Below are 8,311 nucleotides of genomic sequence, written 5' to 3'. Positions count from 1 at the left end.
ATTCGATGCAGACTATGCAGGTGCAAAATAGACAGGAAAAGTACAACATTCTTCCTGCCAATTCCTGGGAACAAGCTTGTATCATGGTTTAGCAAAAAGCAAAATTCAGTCTCTACTTCTACAGCTGAGGCTGAATACATTGCTGTTGGAAGTTGCTGCTCTCAAGTGTTATGGGATGAGAAATCAACTCCTTGACTATGGACTTCAGTTGATAGAATTCCTATCTTTTGTGACAACCAAGTCCATAGCCATAACAGAGAATCCTGTACAACACTCAAGAACCAAGCACATTGATATCAAGTAACCACTTCAATTAGGGGAGACATTCATGAATGGTACAGTGGAACTACATTTTGTTTCCAAGTAAACAACAAATTGCAGACATATTTACCAAGCCACTTGATGAATCAACATTCACAAGATTAGTAGTGAGCTAGGTATGCTAATTACTCTAAAATTCATGTCCTTATTGCAATTTGAATTGAAGCCTGAAATATATTAGTTGCTAGAACAAATTTAGCTTTTAACAAAGTTTATACCATCAACGGATGTTTCCTATCCGTTGAAAGTCAAAATTGCTCTATCAACGGATATTCATTATCCGTTTGAAAGACAAATACATTTCTGGAATTTTTATCCATCCAACGGATAAAACTGAAGTACCTTTCAACGGATGACAATTTGCCTTATCGTTGAAATGTCACATCAGTCGATTCAGGTGTTTCACAGCCGTTGATTCTATTTTCTTAACCGTTGATACTCATACATACCATCTGTATGTATTGGTTTTAAAGGTAGTTGTTAGAATACTTACAGTTTATTCTTAAACGGCTGAAATTCACTAACATATACTTATTGATTAATCTTTTACTAATTTTTTTTTTTGAAAGCATATAAGCCCTTCTGATTTTCATTTTTACTTTACGCTTTCTTAAAATTTCAGCATTTACCCATTTTCTCTCTGCAAAACCTTCAAGTTATTCTCTGCAATTTCTACTCACAACAATGGCACCAGTCGTGGAAAATTATGTCTCAATCTGGGTTCATCTATGAGAAAGAACAATTTCATAGCTTGGTAGAGAAAGAATGAAGCCCATTCAGACTATCACAAATGATGGACTTCATCAAAACTGTAAACTTAGCTATGCAATGCTGGAAGCCCCAACTGATTTACTGTGAAGTAGTTGAGGAGATTTGGACAACTGCCTGAGTTCAACTCCAATAGATATGACTATCTCCTTCACTCTCAAAGGTAAAATCACTGTATAACTGTGATTGATTTACAAGCATGTTTTAAATTACCTGAGAACAATGCCATGACACCACACACTGATAATGATGTATCCAGCATGTTAGATTCCATAGGTTATTCTCTTACTCTGCTAGTTTAGGGTAGTAGTAGAAGAAAAGGCCTTAGGAAAGAATGGAGTTTTCTTGGGGATGCCTTTATAAAGGTTTTCTCTGGGAAAATAGTAATTTTGATGCCATAACTTCATCTCTTGTTAATATAGCTTCTATAGCTTGTTTCTGATAGGTATTTTAACATTTAGCAACTATGTGATGCTAGAATTGGGTACTAGATTAGGTACAAAGCTAATAGACCTAAATAACCATCTATTATGCTAGATTCTTTATGTTATTGGCTAACCATGTTGCTGAAGGTTTGGTCATAATCAATGAGAATAATAAACTCAAGTGCTGGGCACAAGAGAAAAGAGTTCTTGCAGATTATTGAGAATGGATCTCAACAGCTAGTGTGCCATTGTATATTTACCAATCATGAATGCACCTCAGGTAGGTGAGGTAAATTGCTTCTACAACTCCTACTTCTTCCAACCCTCTATTTCTTTATCTTCTAGTGTGGCATGAAATCTGTGACAATGCCCCAACAGATTTCTACCAAGTGTCACCAAAACTAAACTTTCAAAATCAAAGACAAAGAAAACCCACCTCTGTTGTTTCTCAAAAGACAACAGTTGTAACACCAACCATTAACACCTGAGGGGAGGAACAGGGTGTGAGTGGTGAGGGGAGGGGTGAAACATCAAAGAAACCCCCAAGGATAAGGAAGGAGAGTAAGATGCTTCCCAAGCTACTAGCCCAAGCCACATGTTTCTCAAAACGCTGTGGTGGTGAAAAGGTATCTAGCACATGCCCTAGTTGCATCCTCCCAAAAAGGATGTTACTACTATGAAAATAGATTTCCCAACCAGGAACACAGAACAAACAGAGGGGAGGTGACACTGACAGCCAAACACTCACCAACAAAAAGTCTTTTATTAGAAGAAGAAGGCTAGAACCCAATCTTCTACACAGGGTGCACACACTGCACAGATACATCCATCTGTGTATCTATGCCTTCTCAAACTCAGTTTGATGTGGCTTCCAATAATGTGGAGTCACAGCCCCCATTCTCTCACAATAATCACACATCAATCACCAAACACTTCATCACCATCTCTGGATGTGGATATGTTATTCCCATCAATTCCTGCTTCTCCCTCTTACAACTCAGGGAGGAGCCCCACAAATACAGGTGATCATCATCTCTTAGATGATTTGTTGGATCACCCGCAAATTCTTTCAGATATAATTGAAGGATCTGTGTCACCACATCTCCAATCAATCTACACAGATTCAACAGTTATATCACTTTCAATTTCAACTTCTTTTCCTTCTTCAAGGATATCACTCATCCGTTGACAAGTGGTTGCTCTTCAACGGATAAGCTTAACAGCAGTTATCCGTTGATAACATCAGTTCACCTTCAACGGATATTCCACATCCGTTGATAGTCTCTCCACACATAACTGAATCAATTCCAAGTGTAGAGAGACATGAATACTGTGCAATCACTCTTAGGATTGAGGGAAGGGAGTGAAAATTTGAGTGAGAGGCTGGGTTGCTCCCAGGCAAAAGGAGATATTGAGAGCTCAAAAAATGCATGCTATTTCTTCCAGCATGGCAAAAGTAAGTGAGAGGAGTACCACCTTAGTAGGTGAAGGTGAGGGAGTGAGTTGTGTGAGCCAGGGGGAGCCCCTGATGCAAGAAAATAGAGAAAAGAGAGAAAGGCAGGTACAGTAGATATAAGGGTGGAACCAGCCATTGCTAGTGAGTCAATGATTGTGGATGATGCTGAAAAGGGAAAGACAATTTCAGCAACATTACAAGCTGTAATTGATAACATTTCCTTGGATGCTGACACTTTTACTCATCCTGTGTCAGCCTATCAAATGTTGGCTGCTCAGGGCAATGAGGAGGCAGAAAAGACACTAAATCTAGTACACACAACAGAATCTCTTCAAAGGGATAAAGCTGCTATTAACAAGATGCCTTCTACAGCTGGTGAGCCATCTGAGGAATTTGGAGTAAATTCTGATGATGATTGACTCTGTTTCTTTTGATGGAAGCATGAACTTAGGGGGAGATGAAGGCCCTAGTTCAATTCCAAATCTACCTGAATGGGCTTTGACAAAGGAGTATAGATCAGGGGAATTCAATGTCTCCTTAGTCCAAACAAATCAACACTATTCAACAGGCCATTCAGAAACACTTCACATGCAAGTATCAAGGCTATCCTTCAAGCTCACCTGGACTCACTGCATCTCATGAAGTTGCAGCAAGTAAGCAGAATCTGAGTATGGATGATCTCAGGAAGGATATTGCTGACTTGAAATCCTACAGTTCTGAAAAATTGGATTCAGTCATGCCCTATGGTACATTGCAGGACTTGGTTTTGAGATTGAAAAGGAATCAGTTACTGAGAAAAGGCTGGCCAAGTGGAAGACAGAGTTCAAGTTATTGAAGATTCTGTGGCCACCATTCTTCACAACCAACAATCTCAAACCAGTCTCCTAATGCAGCTGGCAAAAGCACAAGGCTTGACCCCCTCTCCTTGATGATAACAAAAAGGGGGAGAGTAAAAGGGAAGGGGAAGGAGAGCCATCTACAAAAATCAAAATATCTAAAGTGCTAGTTCCTGCCATCACTACTTCTCAATCATTCAAATCAAAGGAAAGCCTGATGGAATTGATTTGATTCAGCTAGCAGCAGCTGAAATTCAAGTGAATAGAGCAAAGGAGGAGACTTGATGACAAGGTTGCAACTGTTGTTTGGCTCTACACAAGATAAATCAACATTCTGTGAAACTATAGCACAAAGATTGAACCAATCAACATGGAGCTCAAGCCAGTAGGGAGGACATAAGGATGGAGAAGCTTCTTCCAAAGAACTACAAGCTATAATTCTCAAGCCCCAATAAAAGATCCAATAAGGACTCTACAAAGAATCTTTAAAAGAAGGGACTTTCTCCTTCCAAAAGCTGATGAGAACAGCTTTTAGGTAGGAGTATTGCTTATCTCAAAGAGACCATGGATGAGGCTGTAAGGAGAAATAGGGCTATTATCTCTAGAGAGGGAAAGAGCATATGTGTGATGCCAAGGACATCCCAAATTCTCAATAGCCAAGAAGGAAGAAGTCAAGCAACTAAGGCTGACAAAAGAGCACAAGCAAAGCTTGAACAACAGCTAAAGTCAAGTCAAGTTGAAGAAGAGAAAGGAATTGAAGTCAGGGGTGAAGACAAGATTGCAAACCTAGATGAGGTTTTTGGGAGTATATTTGGTGAGAGTATGGAAGAAAGAGAGGAATGGCAGAAGGGAAACAGAAGAAAGGCCAAGGCACATAGAAGGAGTGAAGATAATACTGAAGTAACCAAATCTATATCTAAACCACTACCTTCCATACCTGAACCTCTTGTTGCTAATCCCACTATAAACATCCATGGTGACCAATCATTCCAAAAGAGGAACCTATTGATTGGGACACCATCAAATTGCCTACCTTTCTAACCACTCTTCCACTACCAAAGAAACAGAAAAGAAAACCCAAATCTACACCTCCCATAACCTCTAAGAAATTCACTCAAAACAAAAGCCTAAGCCTAAGCCATCCATTTCTAAAGATGATTATGTTCACATCTGTGACATAAAAGAAATTTCAGACATTGAACTCTATCTGGATGAGCTGGAGGATGTAAGAGGAATAGCTGCTTACAGACAGCTACCAGAGAGATTAGTGTTCAGATACAAAGGAGCTGGGGAAAGAACATGGCCTCTCCACAGGATTCTGAATGAAGGCTACTCTACCTTGATTAGAGTCTTTTCAGCTATACAAAAGGATTCTGGCTTTACCAGAACTGCCAAGACTGAAATTCTCAACAAGATTGCCAATATAAGGAAAACTTGGAGGGAGCCCATGCTTTACCCAGGACTTTACTCATTCAAGAAAGGGGAATTACAATTCACAAATCACCTCATTGGTTGATGGAATTTAGAGATGATAAAGGAGTCAGAAGATTTTTCAGACTTGAAGACCAACTCAAGATTGCCAGCAATGAAACTCTCAAGGAAATGCAATCTAAGTTGGATATCAGTGTTGAAGATGAAGCTGAATTCTTCAGACAACTCCCAACTCCAAATTGAGGAAAATGACAAAGGGCTAGGAAAGAAAACCAGGGAACAAAGAAGAAAAAGATGATTTGCTCAGGCTAAAGGAGTATCCTTGGAAATACTGTAAATCTTCAATTTCCTCCTAGTACATACATTTTTGCAGCATTTTCAAATTTCTACTTAGTTTCAATTCATATATCTGTTAAGTGTTTTGTTATCATCAAGTTAACCCTGAATTTATGCCTACAATTCTTATAGACATAAATAGGGGGAGATTGTTAGGAATATATGTGCATTAGTTTGATGATATGTTTAACAAAACACTTAAGTAGAAATTCAGTGTCTGTAGCCTCAACGGATAAGACCACTTTGGCTATCCGTTGATGGTGTAGCTTTACTTAGAAATAAGGTCTAGTGTTGTAGCATATTTCAGTCTCTGTATTTAAGATGTAATTCTTAGAAGTTGAGAGAAACTATGAGTCATGTTGACTACTAGAAGATATGCAGATAGGAAGGCCAATTGTAAATATTTCATGCCTTGTAATTTGTATAAATGAAGTGGTATCAACGGATGACTTAAAGACCTTCAACGGATGAGAAGCTAAGCTTCAACGGATGTCTCTAAAGCTTCAACGGATAACATCCTTCAACGGATGAGTGCATCAACGGATGAAAGCTTCAACGGATGTTCTGTTGATTAACCGTTGATAAGTGGTAGTTGTACCTACAAACAGAGGCACGTGGGTGAACAGAGATAACTGAAATGTGGCAGCCTAATTTCAGGAACATCAGAAAAAGCAGCCGTTCTACTCTAGTATAAAGAGACATTAAGTCAACAAAGTACTGGAGTGAACTGGAGAAGAAACAAGTGGAGATCTTACTTTATTATTTTATATATCCTTGTCTTCACTTGTAAACTTGGTAATATATAAACCAAGTAGTAGCTAGTAATTAGATAAGAATTTTTCCAGAGCTGTTTTAGAAAAATCTTGAGAGAAAAATTATCTAGTTTGTACTAGGATGCAGCTGTGATCAAAATTCTTAGATCACAGAATTTCTGAAATACCATCTCTGGTGGAACAACAAATCCACCAGAAAAGTTTTAAAGGTTTATTGTGTTCTTTACATTTGTGTTTGAATATATATCTGTCTGTATCAGCTTAAAGCAATTCACACACTTGTTCATCTTGAACACACAGTCTTTTAAACTGCTCAAAACTTGAAAAAGTTTTGAGATTTACATTCAACCCCACCTTCTGTAAATCTCATTGTTAGTTCTCTAGAAATAACATAAATCTAAAGGCAAAGTTGTTCTGAAAGGATATAGACGTGGTAACATTTATGAAGCTAAGCTTTCAACAAGTGCTGATGGCTCTGCAATCTGTCTGTTAAGTAGAGCATCAATTGAAGAAAGCTGGAATTGGCATAAGAAACTCTCTCATTTAAATTTTAACAATATAAATGAACTGGTCAAGAAAGATCTTGTGAGAGGATTGCTAAACACAGTATTTGCTCCTGATGGTCTTTGTGATTCATGTCAGAAAGCCAAACAAAGAAAATCTTCATTCAAGAGCAAGACTGAATCATCAATTCTTGAGCCTTATCATCTTATACATGTTGATCTATTTGGTCCAGTAAATGTCATGTCTATTGCAATGAAGAAGTATGCGTTGGTCATAGTGGATGAGTTCACCAGATACACATGGGTGTATTTCTTGCACACAAAAAGTGAAACTACATCTATCTTGATTGATCATGTCAAACAGCTGGATAAAATGGTCAAAGATTCTGTGAAAATTCTAAGGAGTGATAATGGCACTGAGTTCAAGAATCTGATAATGGAAGAGTTCTGCAAAAGCCATGGAATAAAGCAGGAATTTTCTGCTCCTGGAACTCCACAGCAAAATGGAGTTGTTGAAAGGAAGAATAGAACTCTCATTGAAGCTGCACGTACAATGCTTGAAGAAGCAAAGCTTCCAACCTATTTCTGGGCTGAAGCTGTGCAGACTGCTTGTTTTACTCAAAATGCAACACTCATTAACAAGCATGGAAAAACACCATATGAGATGGTGAAGAAAAAGAAGCCAAATCTGAAATATTTTCATGTATTTGGATGCAAGTGTTTTGTTCTCAAGACTCATCCTGAACAGCTATCAAAGTTTGATCTAAAAGCTGATGAAGGAATCTTTGTTGGATATCCACTTTCCACAAAAGCCTTCAGAGTCTATAATTTGAGAACAAAAGTGGTCATGGAATCTATCAATGTCTCTTTTGATGACAAGAAGATCACTGGTCTTAAAGATTTCGTTGATCATGATCAGCTGAGATTTGAAAATGAAGACTCATATTCTGATACTGAAAAACCTGACAGTCTAAGTCCTGATACTACAAACTCTGACGGATTAAACTCTGATGTTATTGAAACTGTGGTGACTACGTTAAAGGAAGATGCACCTATGCAGGGGGAGCATACTCAAGATTCTACCACATCTCAAGAAACATCAGAACATGCATCTGGCTCTTCAAGTTCTGATTCGTCAAGTTCTGATAAGCCAAGTTCTGATAGTGCTGAAAATCTAAATACTGAAGAATCCAACTCAGAGAGCATAGTTTCAGGGGGAGCATCAGAAAATGAAAATGAAGATAGCATGGATCATGGGGGAGCATCCAGTTCTAGAGAAAACATTCCATCTGCAAGGAAGTGGACAAAATCACATACACCTGATTTGATAATTGGAAATCCTGATGCAGGTGTCAGAACTAGAACAGGTACTTCAAATGAGTGTCTATACAATTCTTTTCTCTCTCAGACTGAGCCAAAGAAAGTAGAAGAAGCTCTTCAAGATGCTGATTGGGTGCAAGCA

This window comes from Apium graveolens, unplaced genomic scaffold, assembly GCF_009905375.1.
Source record: "Apium graveolens cultivar Ventura unplaced genomic scaffold, ASM990537v1 ctg808, whole genome shotgun sequence".
In the NCBI taxonomy this organism is placed as follows: domain Eukaryota; kingdom Viridiplantae; phylum Streptophyta; class Magnoliopsida; order Apiales; family Apiaceae; genus Apium; species Apium graveolens.
Note: the sequence above shows the minus strand (reverse complement) of the source record.